We start from the raw sequence: 19,338 nt of genomic DNA, 5'->3' as shown, positions 1-19,338 counted from the left end.
AAGGAAATAAAAGGCATTTATTTCCATTTTGAAGTCAGTTTTTTTTAAAACTCCATCATTACAATTTCTTATTTGCAAACCTTTTCAAGTCCCTTTGCTCTTCACAAACAGCAAGATTAAAATTACACTATCGGAGGGGGAGAAGAACCATGAGAGACTATGGACTCTGAAAAACAAACTGAGGGTTCTAGAGGGGAGGGGGGGGATGGGTTAGCCTGGTGATGGGTATTAAGGAGGGCACGTTCTGCATGGAGCACTGGGTTTTATGCGCAAACAATGAATCATGGAACACTACATCAAAAACTAATGATGTAATGTATGGTGATCAACATAACATAATAAAAAAAAAAGAAAAGAAGAAAAAAAATCACACTATACATACATATACACCCACACATATAAGGTACTCAAACTTATGAAAGGCTCAAATACATAGATGTGAAATCATCACTTAAAGCATACATTTCAATCATTTCTAAGCAATGACCTAAAGTTGTCATTATATGTACTCAATTACATAATTAAGTGCTCAATTACATTAATAGTCCTAAGTCTTGTGAACCAGCAGCTCAGAAAATTAAAATTAAATCCAGTGACATTTATATAACATTCTACAGTTAACAAAGTGATTTCATTAAATCTTCAGAATCACATTGTTTGGCTGAATTGCAAGAATCCATCTGTGCCTCACCTCAGACCTCTCCTCCTTGTGAGACAGAAGCCAGCCAAGGTCTCTTCTTACTTGATGGAGCTCCTGAGAGTGTATGAGTTACCAAGCTAGTCAAGGGTGGGGAAGATCAGGAATATGCCTCCACACATCAAAGATCACTAACTCTTGTCCTCACTTCTCACCCTGAACTACTGACTCAGGCAGTCAGCTTGTGGTCATGCTCACAGCCCATCCTGTTTTCTGAATCATGCTCAGAGAAAGAAAGGAATCTGCTCAGAGATCTGCAGGCATCCCGTTCACCATTAAGCTCTTATCTTCATTCATTAATCCTAAGAAAGAGACCTGAAACCCATGGATGTGGGGAAGTAGGATATTTAAGAGATGGCAATTAAAGTCTCCTAAACAGAGTAAATGATGAAAGCAGTTTTCTTCAAATCAAAAATCATTAGCAGATCAATACCCTTAAGTGGTGCAGATATACATACAAAGGTCAACCTCATTAATAATAAAGCACCTGTATCTCCAATTCTAGCTGTTGAAACTGAAGCTGAGCAGTGCCTACTTTTGTAGGGATCTTAATCTGGTTAGCCATTTAGTTTCCTTTGCAGAAGGAATTTTGTCTTTTGAGTATCCCACTAATCCCTTATTTCTGAGTGACTTCCAGTGGCTTTACCTCTTGGTTTCTTTCCACATCATGCTTTTTCATTAGTCCTGGCAGATCTGCACCATTGCTGAGAGAATCCCATCTTACTCCTTTGTTAGGAATCTGTGGTTGTCATCAAGGGGGAAAAGAAGGAGACACCACAGCATTTGAATAGAATGGCAAGAGGAGCAAAAGTTGTTTCTGGATTATACCCTAGCATCCAGCCTGCTCACTAAACCAATCGCACAGGTTGTAACTTGCCAGCAGATAGCAGGGCAGGAGTGAAACTGCTCTGTATAAGGGGGTGAAGATAGACACAGAGGGAGAGAGCTGGACGAATATTCAGGAGGTAAAAAGGCTAAGCACCAGGAGGAAGAGAGGCAACAAAGATGGAGGAGAGAGATGTGAGAGAAGAAAAATGTTTACTGGAATATTTAATTAGAAATGGTCTTCTGGTTATGCCATAATCCATCTTCTTTTACCCTCCCCCACTCCCTCCACAAAAATCCTCAGCGATAAACGGATTTCTAATGATCTCAGGCAAATGGAGTTTTGTTTGCTCATCTCCCCTCTTCAATTCTGTTCCCTCTCATCCATTCTTCACATAGCCACCAAAAGACTATTTTTAAGATATAAAATGAGAGGGGCGCCTGGGTGGCTCAGTCAGTTAAGCCTCTGCCTTCAGCTCAGGTCATGATCCCAGGGTTCTGGGATAGAGCTCCGTGTCAGGCTCCCTGCTCAGCGGAGAGCCTACTTCTCCCTTTCCCTCTGCCCCCTCCCCCCAATCTCTCTCTCTCTTTCTCAAATAAATAAATAAAATCTTTATAAAAAAGATATAAAATGAGACCACTAACTCCCCTGTCTAAAACACTTCATTTGTTTCTCACTGTACTGATAATAAAAACTAAATTTCTGACCATGACCCCAAAAGTCCTGTATGATCTGGGCCCTACATTTCTCCCTAGCCCCAAGTCATATCCCCTTTCCCCAACTTACTCTCCTTCAGCCACTCTAGATCCTCATAGTCTCTTAAAAATGCCTGGTCCTAAAAGTGCTATTCTGAACCAGATAAACTGTGTTTACAGGTAAGCTACCTACATATCTCAGGTCTTCCAGAAACCCACGGAAGGGCTGAGATGTCAGCCAATGAGGAAGCTTTATTCTGACATCAGACCAACATTTGTTATTCTACAGTCAATATATGAGAAAACTAAATGGGCAGCTGCCTAATTCTTCCCTGAGTGCCAGGATGTCCCCATCATCACTCAAGTGAGGCTGCAAAGGTAACATCAGGCTCCTATAGTAATAGGATGTCACAGTTCATAATACAAGTTTGATTTAGACAAAACTAGGTTTGAAACCTGATTTTACCACGGTGGCTGTATTACTGAGTCGCATAATCTTACTGAGCTTCAATTTTCCACACTAAAATGTGGTAATTTTGTTGACTTTATGAAAATGAAATTAGAAAAAGCATAGAAAGCTCTTTGGCATAGTAAGCACTCAAGCACTGCTAAATCCTGAACAGTAACTAAACAGAATTGCCATTTTGGCTTTTATTTTTTCTTTTACAAACCTCATAAAAGATGGGTTAGGCAAGGAAAGAGCCAGCAAAGCAGTAAACTTGTCATGGATTGGGATTGTGTTAGACTTTGCCTGAAGCTTTGGGAATATCTGGTATAGTACTGGGCACACAATGAAGCAATGTTTCTCAAGTGAGGCATGTCAACCCCTGTATCAGAAACTTTTGTCATGAGGCACATTCTTGAGATCCACCCAAGACCTTTCATCCAGAATCTCTGGGTTGAGGGCAGTAATGGATATTTTAAACAAGTTTCCTAGATGATTTTTATTGCACACACACATTGACAACAATGTAACTGGCACTCAAACCAAAATTGACTGATTTATTGAACAATAGAATCTATAGTTCTGATCTCAGATGCACACAGTCTCCATTTAGCTTTGCATCTTTTTAAAAATCTTTCTCCAAAACATAAGCAATATGTTAGTTTGTTTTTTTTTTAATGCAATGAACAAAAGGTCAAGTTTGCTGGGATATTTATTTCAGAGCCCCAGAGACCTCCTCAACATTCCAAAAGCCCTCAGTGGGCTTGTAAATTGAATATTATATAACCACATGCTTATTAAAATCCATTCTCCCAGAGACTTGCCTCCACAATGCAGGTTCTATCAGATGGAGGCTTTGAGTTCATTTATAATATTAACATAGCACCCTCATTCAGCACTTTATCACTCTTACCAGTCTATGTGTCTGTAATAAAGAGTCTGACTCATTTTTGGTTTCTGACTGCTGACAGTTTGAAGCCACATCATTCCCCTCCTCCTTCTGCTCCATATCTGGACAAGCTGATAAAAAAGTCTGGGTACTTCCTCCTTTGGCACCAGCAGGAAGTTCAAACCATGCAAGCCTCAGCACATGGAAGGGAATACTCACTCCAGCCATATACTCCAACTACCATAAAAATCCATGTGGTCACCCTCTCTGTTCTCCTAAGCCTTGTGGACCTACTTGGGAGTTTGCTTTGCTCACTCTAGAAAGCCTCATTGTGTGAGTAGTAAACCTTTTCATTCCTTCTTAGAGTGTGTGTGTGTGGCATCATCAGTCTAGACATCCAAATCAAATTTTGCATGGTGGGAGCTCCATCTTATATCCACAGAGTAACCTAAACAATCTGAAAAAGGGAAGTATCCTTTTAGTCCATCTCAGTGTCTGAAGTTTCTCTGTCCAGTCTGCATATAACTGAGAAAACTCCATCTCCCCAACATGCTGCTCTGATTTTGTCATTTCTGCACTTAAGGTTAGAATTAAAATTTTCAATGGTTTCCCTATAAAATCAAGTTCTAAAACCTTAGCCTGGTATCTAAAGCCCATAATTTTAACCCAATTTATCTTTCTAGGCTTGTCTCCTGAACCATTTTTCAAAAATCCTGTTCTTTAGTCAAATAGTTGAATTACTGATTCCCAAAGGAATTTTAATGTCTGATTTGTATTGATAATTGCCCTTGTGTGTTCTTTTCCACTGTTGTCTTAAAGTATTACTTATGTCTTATGATGTTATTTAAACTTTTAGTCCTCAACAATTCTCTTCTACAAGATTTTAAGAAGCCAGGAACCTTCTTTGTTCCTCCCATAGGACTTAAGGCAAAGCCTGGCACATCATATGTCCTTAATGAATAATTATTCTTCTGATTTGATTTTATAAAGAGTCATAAATCTACTCTAAGATTTCTCAAGGGTGAAAAATTAAAATACAGGATAATTTTTGATGTTGACTTTTATCCAAATTTTATGTTTTAATCATGTATGACTTTATGGGATTAGATTTGGGAAAATATTTTTTAATGAAATGGATCTGTCCTTTAGTCTGTTGTGATAAGCAAACTTAAATTTTCTCACAATTATTACTTATCAAGGATAACATTTACTTAAGCTGAATTATTAAATCAATTGCTTTGTTTCAAATGTACTTATTTTTACAGAAATATTTCTAATCACTGTTTTTAGTGCAGATTTGAATGATTCAATCAGCACTAGTAGGCATCTTATTGATAAAAAAGTAAAACTTGATCTTTTTTTTCCCAATGCATTGGGGTTTACATGGGCATACACAACAGAGACTTATGGGCCCTTCAAAAAACATTTCTCTTCTTTAAACTCCTCCATCTAGTCTCCTTCCTGAGCAGATAATAATTCAAGAAGAAGGACTTGGGTCAAAACAACTGTCTTAGTAACAACCTAGTCATATCAGTAAAGCTTTTATCCAAAGATAGAGGATATAGCATGGCAACCAATGGAATTCTGAACCATTCATGGGAAGGCCAAGGAACATAGGTGGCTCACTTTTCCCTTAAAGTTGGCTAGATCAAAGTAAAGGATGGCCAGGCTTCTATGATCTAGAAGCTACTTGAGCAATATTTATATCAATATCTTTCTCAAAATCCTACCAGTAAAAGCCCCAAACAGGTTCTATTCTTGTTTATTAGACATCTTGCTCAATAAAAACATTTGTCTATTGACCTGCATACATAACCACCTGGGAGCTGGGTGTTACAGATTAGAAAAGAGAAGGACTTTAGTAAGAAATGCTTTGAATCACATACTTGGACTTCCTCAAATATTTTTGAGAACCATATTACAGCTTGGATTGCCTATTTGTGCTGTGCTTTTGTAAATGTGACACTGCTTAGGAATATGACCACATGGGTCATAGCTTTATAAGTATTGTATCAGCCCCAAACTCTAAATTCCACAACACTTTGTCAGTTTCTCTGCTACAACTTCAGTTGTCATTCACTTTATAAAAAGTTCACTATACATACACAACACTCAAGACACTCTTCAGTGTCCAGGCATTTCCCCAACTCACTCAACACTCTTCATATATCTCCTTCCCTCTAATTAAGTGTAATTCCATTCATTTTCCTTTTTTTTTACTCACAAACTCCTACAAACAGGGTCACATGTCTGAAATAATTCTCATTCAGCCACTCTCTACATTCTGCACTTTTACATGTTCCATGTATTTGGATATCTGAAAAATTTCAAGTTTCTGAAGTCTTCTTACAGGAGTTTTATGACTATCCCTATTAGTTTACAACTCTCAAATATACTTTGCCACATTGTCTTCCTATCTTTTAATTTTTCTGGCTGTGTAATGTTGATCATAGCAGCATTTAAATCTGGTAATGAAAGACTGTCCCTTATTGATGGGAAATAAGTCTTCCATGATAATGGAAGCTAATAAAGCAGTTATCTGAGACGAGGTTGTGCAAGTCACAAATGATGGCATGTGAGCCACATGTTACCAAGCTCCCTCAGTTGCCAAGATTTATTTCATTCCTTTAAAAAAAACGCAGCCTAATTTTCTGGCTGCACAAAGCAAAGTGGAAAAAAAATTATCACAAATTAGTGTTAGGTTTCTCAAGAATGTGTATTTTTTGGAATCGTCACCTATGACTTGTTGCAACACAAGTGACATTTATCTGTAAAATACGGAGATAATTCTGTGAAGACTCAAATTGTAAGTAGAGAATATTTAAAGTACATTCAAATGCTTGAAGAACTTCCTGTAAATAAAATCTGAATGTTCCATTGATATTCCAAATTAGGTTTCTCATCTTTGCAACAAATGAATAAAATAATCATTCCTAAATAAAGACCATGTGTTCAATAATGATTATATTCTGTTGTTTCTTTTGTATTCACCCTGTAATAATCAAGCTAACAATTCCAGAACAGCAGTTTTACATTATAATGTTGTCACCTTCTTGTGGGGATTTGATCCTAAATATGACCAGAGAAGCCAGCCCCCAAATGTCTCCTTGGCAATGATCCATCTTGGCTCCCATTCCATTCCATCATATTCCCCAAAGGGACATGCTAAATAGAGGCATTTTTCTTTATCAATTGGCTATTAGAACAACAGTAGGAAAAGTAGCAGTTCTTACTTCTGTGTCAGAGATTTCAAGAGCCGTTCGCTCTGTTTTCAGGCAAGAGCTGACTTTGAATTTTTGAATACTGACTAACTAGCTTCCAGTTAAAATGTAGATTGAACAAGTATTTACTATTTTCTCTCTAGAAACCTCACTAAAAGGCAGTAAAGGTGTTAAGATATATACATCCACAAGCGTAAAGAGAATGGAAAAAGAAATGACAATAAAATTTTGAAAGCTGAAAATCAGATGGATGAGTGGTTACTAACTTAGGAAACTAGAAAAAGCCCAGAAGTGGTTTGAGGTGGGGAAACCTCAAGGTAACTTCAGAAACAAACAGATGCATGTTCTAAAGCCACAGAAAACCTGGGTATTTCAGGTATCAATCACCTCTGAAAGTGGAGGTTAGAGTGAGGAAGAAAGCCAGAAGCTTAGTTGATAATCTGTATAAGAAACAACCTCATAGATCTCCTTCCCCAGCGTGTTCAGCCAAATGACCACCTCTTCCCCCACCATGAAAGAAAACAAAAGGTTTGATCACTGGAGAAACTGAACCAAAGAGATTCCAGCCTTACTTTGCCATGAAATACAAAAGAAATGTACTAAAAACAGGGAGAATAGATTAACTATGAAACTTCTGAGAAGTGAACTTCCTCCACATTTGCCCCAGCCTCTTCTACTTAGTCCCAGAAGCTGGCAGGAACTCATAACCTTAAGGCATGAAAATGGAGGATTCATCTCTAGGGAACCTGAGCCAGAAGAAAGACGCATTGATATTGACAGCTGGATCCTCTAAGAAAACACCTCAGCCAGATTATTTTAGAGTGAAGCCCACTACTCAACAAGGCCTATCCACTCATTCAGAGTTTTTAAGCAACCTTTTTTGGTGCCTAAAATATGAGCACACAGCCAATAATAACACTGAATATGAAAAAAACCTACGATATAAAGGGCATTGAACAAAACAAAACAAAAAAGAATCAGAAAAGAGGTATTGAAAGAAACAGAAGAAAACTTCAAATAAACAAACAATTAATACTCATAATCCTGGGGCGCCTGGGTGGCTCAGTTGGTTGGGCGACTGCCTTCGGCTCAGGTCATGATCCTGGAGTCCCGGGATCGAGTCCCGCATTGGGCTCCCTGCTCAGCAGGAAGTCTGCTTCTCCCTCTGACCCTCCCCCCTCTCATGCTCTCTCTATCTCATTCTCTCTCTCAAATAAATAAATAAAATCTTTAAAAAAAATACTCATAATCCTCAGAGAAATGAAAAAGATGTAGCATCCACCAAACCAGAACAGAAGGCTATAAAAAAGAAACATTTACTGAACAAAAACAAACTCTTGGGAATAGGAGGACACAGCAGAAACAAACATTTTAATTGAAGGGATATGAGATAAAGTTTACTAAGTCAAGTAGAAAGTATGACATATCTATTTAGAGATAGAAAATAGGAAGAATGATAAGAAAATTAGAGGAACAATCTGGAGGCCCATCATCATTTGAATGGAATACTCTGAAAGAGAAAAAAATAAAACAGAGGGGTAGAAATTATTACAGAAATAATTTGAAAATGTGTCAGCACTAAAAAAATTATCTTGCAAAGGGAAAGACCCATAAAATGCCCAGCACAATACATGAGCAAAGATCCATATCAATTCCTTTAGTCAGGAAATTTTAGGAGCTAAAGGACAAAAAGGAAATCCTAAAACCCTGTTACAGAGAGTGAAAAACATACAAGATCAGGAATCAAACTAACATTGATTACATCATGTTATTACAGCAACTGCAAAATAAAGTGCAACATCAGACTCTAGAAGAATGGAGTGATATTTCAAACTCCTGAGGGAAATGATTTTCACTCAAACAACCTGGTCAAATGATCCATTAATTACAAGACTAGAATAAAGACAGCAAGTTCTCAAAAAAATATGTTCAATGAACTCTTTCCTAAGAAGCTATTACAAGATATGCTCCATCAAAACAGTAGAGGAAACCAAGAAAGATGAAGACATGGGATCTAGAAAACAGTACGGTCCAAGGTCCAACATAGGAGAGAGGCAAAGGAAATCTCAAAAATCGTAATGAAAGAAGATTCTTTGGCAACATTTGTGTGGCAGGTCTAGACAGCCAGTCCAGACTTGAGGGAGGATAGAAGGTTACAAGAGATGTGTCTTCAAGAAAAAAAAATATAATGTGATAGGTTACCTGATGTAATTGAATATATTCAGAGGAGATTTGTATTTCTAGCAGAAAGTTCAAGAATGAATTAATGGTAGTAAACAGTACATAAAATTTAAAATTGAAGAAAAGAAGGTGATTAGTCTAGGGAAAACAGGTATAAAAATGCTGTGAATAATATTTACAAGAGAATAATAATGTAATTAATGGATACTGATCTAAAAATATATATGTTGAGAAAACTGTGAGAGCTAAATTATCTTCCATAGTAGGAAGTTAGTGGATAATATCTAACACTGAAAATCAAGTAATAAAACTAGAAGGATATTATTGACAAATATGAAATTAAATACAAGAAGGAAACTAAAAGATGAGGGGGATTGCATCTTGAAATGGGATTGAAATGGAGTAGAAAGAGGCAAAGTAAGAGACCATTGTTTTTTTTTGTTTTTTTTTTTTTAAGATTTTATTTATTTATTTGACAGAGAGAGACATAGCGAGAGCAGAACACAAGCAGGGGGAGTGGGAGAGGGAGAAGCAGGCTTCCTGCGGAGCAGGGAGCCCGATGTGGGACTCGATCCCAGGACCCTGGGATCATGCCCTGAGCCGAAGGCAGACGCTTAGCGACTGAGCCACCCAGGCACCCAAGAGACCATTGTTTTTTACTGAAAGCCTTATAGAGCAGTTTGAGACTTAAAGAGCTGTTTAAACTGTGTATATAAGTAACTTTTATTAAAAGTAAAATTAAATATAAAAAATAGAAATTATAAAGAAAGAAGAGCTTAATTAGAACTGATTCTAAAATGTATATGAAAAGGCAAAGCATTGAGAATAGCCAAGACAAGATAGAAATACTTTTTTTTTTTTTTTAATGTAGGCTCAGCATGGAGCCCAATATAGGGCTTAAACTCACAACCCTGAGATCAAAACCTGAGCTGAGATCAAGGGTCAGACACTTAACTGACTGAGCCACCCAGGTGCTACAAGATATAAGTACTTTTTATACAGCTTCATAATTAAGGTAGTCTACTCCTGGCATAAAGATAGACAAAACAATGAAAAAAATAGAATAAAGAAAAAGATCTATACATATACAGTCATCTGATTTACAACAAAAGCACTACTGTAATTTAGGGGGAAAGGATTGGAATTTTCATCATAAATATTGCTGAACTAATTGAATATCCATTTGTGGGGAGGATATGAACCATGGCCCTTACCTCACAGAATATACAAAAGTTAATTAGACATGGATTATAGAGCTAAAAGTAAAATATAAAGCTTTTAGAAGAGAACAGAATAATAGATTTGTGAACTTGGGGTTAGATTTAAGTAGCATAAGAAAAGCACTAATTATAAAACAAGAGATTGATAAATTTTATCACAGTTAAGAACTTCTATTAATCAAAGACTTAAAAGGCAAGTCACAGACTGAGAGAAGATGTTTACAACACAAATATCTGAAAAAGGGATTGAATTTAGGATATATAAGTAACTACAAATCAATAGTATAAAGGTAGACAACCCAAACTTTATGGGCAAAAGACTTGAGTAAGAACTTTATAAACGTGGATATCTACACAGGCAATAATTATTTGGGGGAAAATGCTCAATTTCATTACTCATTAGGCAAATACAAATTAAAACCAGAATGAATACCACTGTGCACTCACCAGAATGTCTAACATTTAAAAGACAGGTAATAGCAAAAGTTGGTGATAAAGGGGGGCAACTGGAATCTTCATATGCAGAAATGTAAATTGTATAACCACTTTGGAAAATTGTTTCAGTATCTATGACACAGTAATTCCACTCCTAGTAATACATACATTTGAGAGGAATGTATGCATACATCCACCAAAAGATGTCTACGAGAATGTTATAGCAAATTTATTCATTAAAGAAAAACACTGGAAACAACCCAAATCTTCATCAGCAATGGAATACATAAACTATGATATTTTCCTACAATGGAATATGAAGTAGCAATTAAAAAGAACAAGCCACTATTAAATGCAACAATGTGGATGAATCTCACAGACATTATGTTGGGTGAAAGAAGCTAGACACAAATGAGTACATACAGCAAGATTCTATTTATCTGAGGTGTGCAAGCAAAATAAATTTTTAGTAATACAAATTATAGTAATTATTCTGAGGACAGAAATAGTGACTGGAAAGAAGCACAAGGAAGCCTTCTGAGATCCTGGAAATGTTCTGTATTTTGATCTGGCTTGTGGATCCTTAGGTATGCTCATAAATAAAAATTCAATAAACTACACACCTAAGATTAATGCACATATATATATGATATACCTCAATAGAAAAGAAAAGTTTGTTTGGGAGACATCTTTTTAAGCTCCTTCACCTCACTCAGGGTCTCCCTGTCGCTACTATCCCTGGTTTCCAGGAACCTCTGTGTGCCCTATTTACTCTTAGAGTCCAAGCTGAAAGCAGGTTCCCAGTTGTTCAGCCCATGAGTTTTCCAGTGTCACAACACTAAACACCTTCTTCCCCCAACTACTCAGAAGTTAGAGTTTAACCATCTCAAGCTTAATGTTCCAGATATCCTGGCCTTCCATCAGCCCTAAGTAAAATTCCTGCTCTTGCAGAAAGTGCATAGACTGTTTTTAAGATTCCATGCTGTCATCTTACTCCACATTCTAAGCTTGCTGAAGCCTTCTTCTTCACCTAAAGAACCGCCCCCCCACCCCGGAAAAAAAAAGAAAGGAAAATGGGTGTGTGTGGGGGTGACTATAAGTTAAAAATTTTTTTTTCTGGTGGCATAAATTCCATTTTATTTATCTTTTTGTAATTTTCATATTTTTTCTACCTTTTTCTTTCCTTTACACTATTCTTATTTCTTCTTTTCTCTCTACCTATATCTGTTATACTTTTAAAAGACATGAAGAATGAGATAGTTCTAGAATAATTTTTTTAAATAAATAGACTTTTTAGAGCAGTTTTCAGTTTAGAAAAAAATTGATCAGAAAGTACTGGAGAGTCCCATATACCCCCTTTCCAAGACACCCATCTTTCCACCTAGTTTCCCTAATACTAACATCTTTCATTGATGTAGTACAACTGATGAAGCAATATTGATACAGTATTATTAACTAAAGCCCATAGTTTACATTAGGCTTCACCTTTTGTGGTGTACAGTTTCATGGTGTTTTAATATTAAGTAGGCTCCATGCCCAATGTGGGGCATGAACTCATGACTCTGGGATCAGGAGTCATGCTCTACCAACTGAGCCAACCAGGTGCCCTTTATGGGTTTTGACATATGCATAATGTCATGTATCCATCATTACAGTATCATACAGAATAGTTTCCCTACCCTAAAAATGCCCTGTATTCCCCCCTGTTCACCTCTCTCCTCCTCTATTGCACCCCACCTCAAACTTCTGGCAGCCTCTGATATTTTTACTCTCTCTATAGTTTTGCCTTTTTCAGAATGTCATATAATTGGAATCATATAGGATATAGCCTTTCAGACTGGCTTCTTTCACTTGCAATATTCACTAAGTTCCTTCCACATATTTTCATGTCTTGATAGCACTTTTTACAAAATCATTGTTGGGTAATAGTTCGTTGTTTGGATGTACCACAATTTGTTTACCCATTCACCTATCAAATTACATCTTGGTTGCTTCCAATTTTGGCAATTATGAATAAGGTTGTTATAAATAGTTACACAACTGTGCATGTTTTTTGTGGACAGAAGTTTTCAATTCATTTGGGTAAATACCTGGGGGTACAGGTCATATGGTAAGATTATGTTCAACTTTGTAATAGATAATTTTTTAAACATTCTAAATATAAACAAAAATGAGGTGCTTATTCAGAACAGAACATTGGAAATGGCCTTTTTTCCATTGCTACCTCAGTCCTACTTAGTAAGAGATCTCAGAATAGTTAGTGTTTTTACATTTTAACCTACATTTCTTCTCTTGAAGGAGCCTCTAAGTTCCTCTGTAAAACAAGTCAGAGTCAAGTAGATTTGGGTGGTGAGGAAGAGAACCAAAATGTTATAGAAAAAAATTCCATGGGTAAGATTCCTCTTTTTCTTTTTCTTTTTTTTTTTAAAGATTTTATTTATTTATTCATGAGAGACAGAGAGAGAGGCAGAGGGAGAAGCAGGCTCCCAAGCAGGACTCGATCCCAGGACTCTGGGATCATGACCTGAGCCGAAGGCAGACGCTTAACCATCTGAGCCACCCAGGCGCCCAAGATTCCTCTTTTTCTTGGGTTTATGAGCTTTGAAATGAGGTAGGTCAAGTTTGACTCCAAAATCTACTTACTAGTTCCTCATTACAGTTACTTAACCTACCATAGCCTCAGTTTCCCATCCATAAAATGGTGATTAATGGCATAATGGCATTGGAGAAAGATTTGATGAAATGGCATATTGTAGGCACACAGAACAGAACCAGGTATAGGGGAGACCCTCAACAAAAGTTTATTTCCCTCCTTTGGTTAAGACACTTGAATACCACACTATACTTTCCCTCCCCCACCTCACTGGGGCAATAACAGTAGGACCTCCTCTCGGGAGATCAGGAAATCTCCTCTGATAAGACTTCCAAATGAATTCCTGAGAAGATTTCTAAGAATGAGTGACATTATGTGGAAGTCATTAGAAGTAGGATGGTAATAGGCCTTGGCAGTTCTCTTGACAGCTTTACTCCCTAATGCCTTTTAATATATTACCCTCCCTGGAGTATTTGCATTTTAAATTAGGATTTCATAAGATAATATGAAGAAATTAGTGCCCAGCTGAATTTTAATCAATCTTGTGGTTGACTCCCCTAAACCTGCCCCAAGAAATACCAGTGTTTTTGCAACATAGCCTAACTGGTCCACAGAATTAAACTCAGACTCTTCAAACAACAATGGAATGTGGGATCATTGTTCCTACACTACAAAGTTCAAATGAAAGGAACACAATGTTGAGACTGCTTTGAGCCTTATGAAAATGAGACTGCTATTTTCTATGGATGTGAATGTAAAAATCACTTTTCATGGAAATATATCTATCTTTAGATGTGTTAGCTCTACCTAACACAGGGAGTATCCAATCAAAGTTAAGTGACCTCACAGAGATCAAAAGTGCTGAGATTTGCTGATCACATCTGGGATATGTCAGACTTTTTAGAGCTAGCTCTGTGCTTTCAGTATAATAATAAATGATAGCTCTATTTTTTCTCCCTAGATGATTACCAGGGGATTAACAGCTATTTAAATGCACCAATATTATGGCTTTCTGCAAGATCCTAATATTCTTTCCCAAGATAATTTACCCTCCCAATTCTCAGGGTTATATTTGCATCATGGAGCCAGTGTTTCCCTTCCTCAAAAGAGGGCAGGACCATGTCTTATTTGTCTGTGTACTTGGTAGCATGAACCTTTGTGTACATGGTGTTGACTATCTATCGGCAAATGCCATAGCCTTATTGTAAAATAGGAAATTAAAGATGCAAATTCTCTCTTTACAATGTGATTTGATTACCAACCTGTTAGTTAATAATTTGCATTTTACAATTTACAGGAACTATGTGGTAGTAGTAAAAGTAATCACAGCAGACCCTGACATTCTTAATATATATGTCCTGAGACATTTACAAACTCCTCAAATCACAGATTCCATTTATAGTATAGAATTCCTCCCGTGGGGTTCAGTCAAGTATCACGAAAAACTTTTAATTGATCCCTTAAGACCTTTATAATTCTATAAATATAAGACTAGACTCATTTATAAAGCTAACAGTATGAATTCTGTCTGGAAAATTTATTGAAATAGTTTGCGAATTGCCTTTCCTTATTTCCTTATGGAACACATGGCAAAAATACTCATATCGTGGATCCAAGCCACTGCCAATGTAGCATTCCCTCTCAATAATTTATCCCAAACATCTATTTCTCTGTATAAGCATCATCTATTTCTTAGATTGCTTAACTTTCTCTTCACACCATGACAACTGTTTTTAAAGATTTTATTTATTTATTTATTTAAGAGAGTGAGAGCCTGAGCAAGTGAGGGGAGGAGCAGAGGAGGAGGGAGAGAGAATCTCCCTGACTCAGGGCTAGATCCCATGACCACGAGATCATGACCTGAGCTGAAATCAAGAGTCAGAATTTTAACCAACTGAGCCTCCCAGGCGCCCCACCAACACTGTTTTTATTCCCTAGTTGGTTTTAGTTGTCTGTTTTGTTTTTTTTTTTTCTGTTTCTTTGTTTAGCAGCGGCACTTTCTATAAAATACAGACTTTCTTGCTTCACAGAATGTGCATGGATGGGGGGATGAGCTAAGAACCATAAAGTCAAGCTGAGATGAGGATGTTTGGCATTGTATAGGCTCCACCTGAAGAATGTGACTCACTCCTGCCAACTAGCCTCCTCTCCATATGTAGGATTCAGTTGTGTACCTCGGCAAAATTCAAACTATTACATAATGTGGACTATTGGAATTACTTAGCAATAGTCAAAACTGCACATATTAATTCCCTGAATGCCAAAGGTCTTATAATGATTTTTTTAAATTCTAATATAATTTGTGAATATACAGCCTTTTTGAGAGGGAGAAAGTGGTAAACTAATTAGTGAGTCCTACTGTGAGTAAGGAACTGGGTTACTTGCCGTATGCTCTAGAGACATGACATCATTTAATTCTCCCAGAAACTTTATGAGGTAGGTATATTATTCCTGGTTTTACAAGAAACTAAAGCTCTGAAAAGATTTAAACTTGCCCAATATTATACAACTAATAATTGGCTGGAAAATCATTCAAAGCTGGGTCTGTCTGACACAACAATGCTATTTTCACTGGAACCTTTGCTGTTCAAAATGTCCACAGCATTAGTGTCACAGCAAGGTTGCTGAAAATGCAGAATCTCGGAGAAATATAAACCAGTTTATAGATAATTCAGATTAAGGCCTGCCAAATCTCATAGGTGCCTAGGAAAGAATGGAAAACTAAGAAACTGAGGTACACAGGGATTGAAAGTGTTGACAGAGTTTAATTCACTACTTAATTGTGTAATCTAACCTTTGAATCTTTTCCTTTTCTCCAGAAGTTCCACAAGCCAATAGCAAACAGGATAATATCTGTTAATAAGCCAATAAAGAAGTATTATACTCCAAGCTAATGACAGATTAACCACCCTATTTTTCCAGGCAAGGGGAGAGGAAAGGAATAAAGTCCAGGTTTAGTTGAGGTGTACCCTTTATAGGAGAGCTGATGTCCAGCTGCTAGTGCAAGAGTCCCCTGTTGCTAAAGCATGTTGCTAGGGAATGTGGGCCATGGTGTTGGTGTTGTCCAGCAAGCAGATCTCTGAGGACCACTCCATGGTCTTCACCACTGCAGGGAAGAGTTGTCTTTACTGGCAGGAGCTAATGAAGACCTCTTGGATAGTCCTCACAAACCCTCAGTCTTTATAGTCTCAATGTCCCCTTGCCATAGTTGCTTCTTCATGTTTTTATTGATAAGCCCCCAGGGGCACCCCCTCAGCAGCTCAGCTTATCACCAGCAACAGATGAGATGACAACACTCTGCCACGGTGGACTTTACTCTTATAGCAAAAACAACTTTACTCTTAACAATTTTATTTTTGTCATAAATAAATGGATTTGAAATCATATCAAACCCATATACAACCTTAGGTTACTTTCAATTTCCTCTTCCAAACATGCTCCTCTACTAGTCTTTCCTAGTTGTGACACTGCCCCAGTTGCTCAGGCCAGTTCTAAGGGTCATCTTTATTCTCTTTTCATTGTCCTACATATAATCCATCACAACTTCTTTTGGATTCCCCTGCAAAATATATACTAAAAGTCAACCACACTTCACCATCACCACCTTCTCCAAAAAACCCCATGTTTTTCCTGGGTAACTATATGGTCTTCACTATTCTTTCTTATTCTACTCTTTAACTCCTACAAGTCATTCACTGCACAGAAGTCAAAGTGATGTTTTTAGTTACTTCTAATAATTCCTCATTGAATTCAGAATAAAAATCAAATTCCATGATCCAGCCACTCTTTCTACCAGCCTCTTTCTCATTAACCATGCTTGAGTTAACACTGGCCTTCCTTCTTTTTCTGGAACATGTCAAACTCATTCTCACCTCAAGGTCTTCATGTGTCCTCATCTGGAATGCTACTCCCTCAATTCTTTCTGTGCGCCTTCTTACATTCACACATCAGCTCAAATATCAGCTGCTCAGAAGAGCCTTACCTGACAATCTTAACTAGAGCAGCCCCTCGTGGTACTGAAATTTATTCCAAAAGACAGTTTCGTGGTTTGTTTTTTTTTTTCATAGCACTGTTGCAGGTTGGGTTCCCCAGGAACCAGAGACTGGGTGGTGGCTTTGCTTATAGGAAGCTTATTAGAGATTTTCTTGGTCAACATCTGACGAAGAGAAGGAAAATAAGAGGCTTGGACAAAGGGAGAAGTTCAGTCTCAACAAAGTCCTCACCCAACCCCACAGGGAGCTCTGAAGCTGCAATGGCCCTTTAGAGATAGATCAGCAAGGCAGGAGGACACATTTTTATATCCCCACATCAACCAATTACTGGCTGCCAGCGGCCTCAAGGAGACACAATGGCTCTCTTCATTTGAGACCGTTCCCAAAGAAAGCTGACAGCTAACACTGTCTGTTTGCAGCATCCCAAAGAGCTGCAGAAGTATGTTTTTTTTTATACTAAATGAGGATCTGGGTAGCACTGCACAGAGTTCACCAGAGTCTCCCTTTAAATCCACTGTTTTGTATACAATCTGGAAGCAGCTTTGTTAGGATGCTGGTGTATCTTTCTCAGGTAAAACTTAACAGAGATTTACTGGAATGAAATACAGCCCCAGCCACTGCAGCCAACCTTAGGATCACACGTGAAACTCGTTGTCTTACTTACTTTCCATTCTATATCTTCCCCAACCTCACCTAGCATCTCCACAAGTCTAGGTTTCTTACCTGGTGGCGTGACAAGACCCTTAGACCTGAGGGGTCTGAGCTCCAAGTCACTATGTTTTTCTCTGACTGTGGCTTCTGAACTTATCTATGAATGTCAAAATTGCACAAAGGAGTACCAAGAGGCACCTAAATAAATCACTTGGGTGCCAAATATATTTTTCCCTATCTCCATCGTGTAATAGTCATCAATCCCCTTCTGATACCAAAAGGACCGTTGGTCCCTGAGCACTTTGGGTTCCTCATGCCAAATTCTAATTTATTGTCTGGTTTCTTAGTCCCATGATGATACTAACTTTTGCAGGTCGGGGCTCTCAAGAAGCAGACTGAGGCAGAGATTAGTAATCGGACGTTTATTAGGGAGTGCTCTTGGGTCCTTGTCTATGGAAGGAAAGGAAATAGGATTGGGCAGAGGAAGAAGTTGGGCCATGATGCATTAACAAAAGCCTCAGCTAACCCTACAGAAAGCTGGTATGGACATTTAGAGTTGTTCTGAGCTGAGGTGAGGGTGTCCATCCATTATACCTCCATGTTGACCAGTTATTGGATATGGACTACCCTAGAAAAGGAACATGACCTTGAGCAAGGTGACTCTCTTTAGGTAAGGTAATTCTCAGAGGGGGCTGAGAAGTGAGGGCTGTTGGCTGACTGCATTCCCAATGGGAATATCTAAGAACATTAGACCCAAAGGGGTATCTGGAAAGGTCATCATAGAATTAATTATAAGCTTGTGTCATTATCTGAAATTATTTTGCTTTTAAAAAATGTTCTCTCATTTATTAAATATCTCCCTCAATTAAAACTAAACATCATAAGGACAGATACCTTACCTGTCTGGCATGTAGTAGGTAGGTTCTCAACACAATAGTTGTTGAATTTGAATGAATGAGTTTAAAACTGATTATAATGGAGGCACCTGGGTGGATAAGTCAGATAGCGTCTACCTTCAGCTCAGGTCATGATCCCGGGTACCTGGGATCAAGCCTCATGTCAGGCTCCCTGTTCAGTGGGGAATTTGCTTCTCCCTCTCACTATGCCCCTCCCCCATTGGCGTGCACTCTCTTTCTCGCTCTCTCTTCTCTCTCAAATAAATAAATAAAATCTTTAAAAATAAATAAAATAAAACTTATAATGCCTATCAAAATAACCAAAGATAATCTATGGAGTGTTATTTGAGGGAGCAATTTCATTGTTAGACTGGGAGTTTGTGTGCGGGTTTTTTTTTTTCTTTTTTTCTTTCTTTTTTTGTAACTCAAAGACAGAATATAAAGGTCTAGAGAAGTCAATATTTCAAGGTCATTTCAAGGTCATTCTCTTTTTGTATGTCATCTGCAGGATAACAAATATTTGGGAGGAAAAAAGGAAAGAAGAAAGAAAGAAAGAAAGAAAGAAAGAAAGAAAGAAAGAAAGAAAGAAAGAAAGAA

The sequence above is a fragment of the Neomonachus schauinslandi genome, chromosome 3 (genome assembly GCF_002201575.2).
Source record: "Neomonachus schauinslandi chromosome 3, ASM220157v2, whole genome shotgun sequence".
Classification (NCBI taxonomy): domain Eukaryota; kingdom Metazoa; phylum Chordata; class Mammalia; order Carnivora; family Phocidae; genus Neomonachus; species Neomonachus schauinslandi.
This window is presented reverse-complemented; position numbering follows the sequence as displayed.